Source organism: Austrofundulus limnaeus, unplaced genomic scaffold (genome assembly GCF_001266775.1).
Source record: "Austrofundulus limnaeus strain Quisiro unplaced genomic scaffold, Austrofundulus_limnaeus-1.0 Scaffold102, whole genome shotgun sequence".
In the NCBI taxonomy this organism is placed as follows: Eukaryota; Metazoa; Chordata; class Actinopteri; order Cyprinodontiformes; family Rivulidae; genus Austrofundulus; species Austrofundulus limnaeus.
In genome coordinates, this window is record NW_013952504.1 from 438885 (window position 1) to 445444 (window position 6560).

A 6560-nucleotide genomic window follows, 5' to 3' on the forward strand; every position below is an offset into this window, starting at 1 on the left:
TATATTATATTATATTATATTGCCAGCCACCAAAGGCGAAAAGAAAAATAGAGCCTTAATATTATTGTGCACGTGTATGTTTGTTAGTGAAATATCTCACCAACAAGTGGACAAATTTAATAAAAAAATGTAAAAAGTAATTATTGAATGTATATCTACGATTTGTTAACTTTTGCAATCAGCCTGATTAAAGATGGCTGCCACAACTAACTGAGTTTAAAAAGCACAAAAAGGATTCAAACTTTTGGACTTTGGACTAAAACTTGTTGTGATAGTAGCTGAGACTGAACCCCAACAAATACTCTGAGCACTAACTTCTCGTACAATATTTCTGTTTAAATTCTGCCTATAACTATCTGGAGTCAACTCTCTCTGTCTGTTAGCAAAATATCTCATAAGCAACTAGACAGATTCTAATGAAACTTTCAGGAAGCAATTGGAGGATGTACTTCTATATCTGATTAACATTTCTAGTCAACCCAATTCAAATTGGCCACCACAGCCAACTGAATTTGAAAAACACAAACAGCTATAATTTTATCAAATTATCCGATATTTTGATAAAAAATCTATTGAAGCTGCAACTAAGAATCTTTTTCAACAAAAAATTAAAGGACTACTATTTGAACAAAATCTTTACTTAAATCTTTAGCATTAGCTGTTAGCATCAACCATGTCTGTTAGCAAAATATCTCACAATTCACTCAAAAATATTTAATTGAAACTTTCAGAAAGTAATTATTTGAAGGACTTTTACAGCTGATTAACTTTTGGAGTTGTTTTAGCTTTTGTAAAAGAACCCATTCGAGTTTATAATGTTTGAACAGTAAAGTGTGTTTGTATTAAAGAGAAAGCAACAAATGCAGAGTGATGAGAGAATGAGATTTGATCTGTTTGTTTTTTCACCACTGTCTCTTTAATCTCCTACTTCTCCTATTTCAACCTGTTTTTATATGGACAAGTTCCAGCTTACATGGTTAAGTTAAGAAGTCTGGTGAGGAACTCATCCAGAAGAAACACTCTGAAGGTTGTTAGGAGTTATTTGGGTGTGCGTATTTTGCTTTGGTCAATTTCTGCTTTTCCCACCCAACATGTCTGACTCATCTGAGTAGATAGAAAAACAAAAGTACAATATTATGCATTTCATCAAACCTGAATGATATCAGAGGTGCTCATAAAACTTCAGGTCAAACACGTTTAGCATCATGTTTCAGATTGTTTTTGAAACATCCCTTGGTGTGTTTTTATTATTAGCAGGGCCACATTCCTCACTTTGTTGGACTGACAAGCTGTGATTTGAAGGACGTGACAGGGTGAACTGATGCTGATTTGGACATGTGACATAAATGAATCGATGGTGGACAGCCTGCCAGCTGTGTAAGGCTGTGTGGAGAACAAACATAGTGGTAGATACGCTTGGCTGGTGCCAGTCACTTCCATACGGTTGGTGGCAGATCAATAGATCATGATTTGGTGAAACATCTGAGTGCCATTTGGGACATATTTCAGGATTTTCTTTTAGTCAACCATAAAACTTTGGGTCCTATTTCGTTTTCATATTAGACCAATTAATATACAGCTGTTGCAAAATGGGATGTTAATTACAAAAAAAGCTGTTACTAGAGTACATGGAATAAACCTTCAAGTACAATGACAGAACAGAAGCAGTGCGTGTTGTAATTCTTGGGATCTATAAAAACAGCTGAACAATGAAATATTTTTTGAGTTGTCAAACTTTTACCGTGGAAAGAAAAGTTATTCAAAAGTTTGCATGATTTAGCAAAATTTCCACCACTGAATTTCTCAGATTCAACTTTTATCTGACTTTTCTGAGACAGAGATATTTCACTGGTGCTTGAAGATCACAGATCATTTAGGTTAGGATCTGCCTTGGTTTTAATTCATAGAGAGCACCTTAAAGTAAACGGAAAAATTGTAAATCAGTACAGACAGACAGACAGACAGACAGACAGACAGACAGACAGACAGACAGACAGACAGACAGACAGACAGACAGACAGACAGACAGATAGCAGTGTTGTATAAAGAACCTCAAAAGTGATACTTAAGTAAAAGTAAGTATCTTACCAAAAAATTACTTTGGTAAAAGTTAAAGTACTCTTTAGGAATATTACTTGAGTAAAGGATCTGATATTTTTTTGTACTTAAGTATTAAAAGTAAAAGTATTGATTTAAAATGAGCAGGTAGATTTTCTGTAATAACATTTATTAGGAGGTGACCTCCCCAAAAAAATGCAGAAATGGCTGTCATGTTAAAATAATTAATTTATGTTAAATTTAGGATGCACTAGTGCAGCTGTTTCAGTTTATATACATAAATCAAGGCTGCACAAGCATTTTCCCAAAATGAAAATCTATCTGAGGACTGCAACCAAATGCAATAATATAATTCATGAAATACAAATACATCCTCTACTTTTGAATACAGTATCAGAATTTTATATATTTATACTTCTCATTCAACCACAATCAAATTCACTATCTAGGAGGCAAAATTCATATGGATAGTATTTATTTTTTACAATAACAAGCTGGAATGAAAACAAGCAAAAATTAAGTAAAAGTAACGACTTTCTACTGCTTGCCTTTTTTAAATGTCAGGAGTAGAAAGTACTGAAATTGTGAAGAGAAATGTAAAGAAAGAAAGTGTGTGAAAATGTAAGAAGTAAAAAGTAGGCTGAAAAATAATCACTCAAGTTAAGTACAGATACCCAAAAATTCTACTTAAGAACAGTAACAAAGTATTTGTACTTAGTTACTTTACAACTCTGATTAGACAGACAGACAGACAGACAGACAGACAGACAGACAGACAGACAGACAGACAGACAGACAGACAGACAGAATGTTTATGAACAATTACTATATATTGCTGTCATAGATCAACCTTTGAACACTTTGAGTTTGGAGAAATAGACTTTTATTCAGACTAGAGTTAAGACGAGCTAACAGCTAACTTGATAAATACCGATAAAAAAAGTGTGCTGCTGTCATCTTTAGGGCTGCCATGATTAGTCGACTCGATGACTAATTGATTATTAAAATAGTCGATGACTAATTTAATAGTCGATTAGTCAGGTTTTGTTTTTTGTTTGTTTGTTTTTGTTTTTTACTTTGTTTTTCTCTCCAAACTGCTTTGACACCTTCCACTGCCACATCTGCCTTTCTGTCCTTGACACACATGCACAGTAGTGGTAACTGGGGTAGGCCGTGGACGTCACAAGACATTATACAGACAGGCTCTGGTATCATGGCTACCCAGCAACGGAGCTCAAAAGTGTGGGATCATTTTAAGAAAATGAAAAAGAAACCTGTGCAATATCTGCAAGGCAGAACTTGCCTTCCACTTCAATTATTTTTAGTTAGCATACAATATAGCTAAAATCTAATGATACAGTAGTTATACTGTATAATAGCAGCTGCATTCTGGCACGATAAGCTCTATGTTTTATATTCAATGACATAATCGGTGATTAATCGACTATAAAAATAATCGTTTGTGGCAGCCCTAGTCATCTTATAACAACTCAAATTTCAAAACAATTGGATTGTTTTATGTGAACACACTCTACACTTTACATCACCGTCACTGTCAGTTTTGCATTGTACAGTTAACCAAGGAGAAATATTATGAAATAGTTGTCCAAAGTGTGCCAGACTGTTTTGGCTGCTAGCAGCAGCTAGTCTCAAGGTCAAGAACAAAGTGGCTTGCTCCAATCTTAAAATGACTTCAGTCTTATAAATTTCAGTCTGGTTCATACAAACAGTTTTTTATGCTCCTTTACACTCTCATCAGTTTTATATTCTACTATTTATGCAACAAAATTTTGAGGGTATATTCAAGAAAAATACTAACAAAGATTACATATGACCTCAGAATTTGTTTTAAAATAACTAACATGTAAAAGATAACCTCAACCCACTCTGTTTTTTACTTAAACCAGATATTAATCAGGTCTGAAATTAACTTTATTTCTCCAAATAGAGGTTTTTAAACAATATCTACAACAGGTTAGATGGTAATTGTTCACAGCTTTATCATAAAACTGCATTTCTAAATATCTGAACTATGAACCTCTCAAACCTTGAAGTTTGTGCTCAAAATGACATGCTCAAATAAATAATTGCATTAAACAATATACAAACCTTTTAAAAATATTATGTAAAATGCTGGAAAAATAAATTGTGAAAAGGTACAAAAAAGTTAAATTAGGAGGTACATATCACTTTGTGATGAATGAAGGTAAAAGCAAACCGATTGAACATAAATAGAAATGAACTCACCTCCTACAACAGATATTATAAGTATTTTTTAAATTGTGTAACGTTTCAGAACCAGCTTGCTGATCGTTCTCTTTTTATTATAACACAAAATAGTAACTTTTCTAACTGCTAATTTATTTTTCTCTCATTTTAGCTGTTGTTTCTTGTTTTCAGGAATGAAGGTGCTCACATCCTGTTGCTACATGATGGATGTTTTCAAACAGCTTCCAGCTCTGTTAACTCACTGCAGCACTTTCACATTGATGGATCAGCCAACAAGGGTTCATTTTATTGGTTTTATGCTTTCGCTTCGAGCTGAATGATAAATGCCCTTTTCTGTAGTGGTGAACTTTTTATTGTGAGAGAAAAGCAAACTGGCAGGTTCTGGATTATATCATAGAGCAGCATGTGGTTGTGATGTTGTTTTATATCTGCAGCCAAAGTTTGGTTTTCACTTTGTTATTTGATTTTACTGGATTGCTGACATGTGCAGTCAGTTTTGTCATTGCCCTCCATTCAGATTTAAAAACAACCACCTGTCTAATATCTGGCTTTCTTTCTGACTTTTTATCTGGTTATATGACTCCTTTTACCCCCCGAGTCTTTTTAGCTCTATATTTACCTCTGAATCTTTTCTCTGCTGTCGGGTAATAAAATAACTGTCCACTGGCTGCTAATGAAGTTGTGTAAGGAAGAGGCATTTACTGTACATCCACTCTCCCCTGATCATATCATGTTTCCTGGTAAAGGTTCAGTTACCTTGAGAGGAGCAGACAGACAACAGAGATTGTTGAAGATGTGTATGTATATATAGGGGTGCAACAATACAACAATTTTTTATTTGTTCCGCTCTCTGAGGAGTAAGACACTTTTTCCTTCTCTCCTGCCCTTCCTTATCTTCCCTGCATTGCTGCTTGGAGCCTTCTCTACATTTTTCATCTGAAACCAGAAATTATGGATATTTTTATTTTTTTATGAATTTGGTTAGCTGGCCTCTTAATAAATTTTTGGAACAAAGTTTTTTTTCTTCCATGGGAGAACATGTCAAATGTGGGTCCTCTGTTCTTCTCTGTTCTGGATATATATATCTGGATTCTGATCACTGGATTCTACAGATTGGCTTGGTGGTCTGCTGGTGTTTCTACAAAACAACGTCCGTGGCTGTTCATTTCCTGGCTGCCTGACCATTATGAAGGATTGCCGTTCTATCAGCACTCAGACTTTTGCCTTGAGTGAGCTGGACTCAGTCTGCAAGGGGTTCTGCTGAGGGTTGCGGCCCGGCTGTGGTTCCTGGACTTTGCTGGCCAGATGGAATTGATCTTGGAGAAGCTGATAGCTCGGCTCGGCGGGATTGTCCACACCATTTGTCTGATTGGATTCACCACCTTGAGATGCACCAGCAGACATTAAAGCAGATGGAAAATTGTTATTCTCTGCCTGACTTTTCTGTTCCCAAAACAACTGATTACAGAGTTTAACTCACCTATATGGCCTTGAGCTGTTGGACTAAATTCTTCCTGGTTGAATTACATCGACAAGGCTCTGCCCCACACCTCCCCCACTCCTCTCACACCTGTCTGTGGTCTGGTTCCTGGAGCAGGCTGAAGGCCACACAGAATGAACAGTTACCATCAATATTCTGGACTATGGCTGCGCTGGTTTTGGGACTGGATTCTTCGGGCTTATTTTTCAGATAATCACACAAGCATACAACACTCATGGTTTCAGATACACACACCCCTAAACTCACTTACTCCTCTGGCTAAGTAATCTGCTCTATGCAGAGTTTTTTAAATAAACACCGTAGTGTGTCACATTGTTGATTTAATATGATGTTTTGTTTTGTTTTGTTTTTCCCTCATCTTCCCTTGTGTGGTTTTTAGTTTTTCTTTTAAGGGTWGYGCCTCCTCATGATGTCTTCATGAAGATGATCCTTGCTCTGTACAGGGTCTGTGGCAGCATGACCCAGGGCTCCTGTTCTCCTATGTTTGTTCTGTTCTGTCTTCTTCTGAACGGGCGTTCTGAACTGTAATTTCATTGTGCTCTGTACAATGACAATAAAGGTCTCTCTAAACATTTAATAACATTTAATTTAAAAACTATACTTTTGAGGTTAAACAAATGTTTTTACTTAATTTAAATAAATTACAAGTTAAAAGGGGCATGGACATTTTTCTTTTTTATATCGAAAAAATATTGAACCGTGAGACTAAAGTATTGAACCGAACCAAATCGTGAATTTTCTGTATCGTTGCACCCCTAGTATACAATATATA

The 6560-nt window shown here is 35.6% G+C and overlaps 1 protein-coding gene across 6 annotated transcripts in view; it reads left to right on the top strand.

Annotated features, from left to right (window-relative positions):
• The window catches only part of add3a (adducin 3 (gamma) a), a 152979-nt gene that overhangs the window by 124552 nt on the left and 21867 nt on the right, over positions 1 to 6560 (top strand). The window lies entirely within an intron of this gene.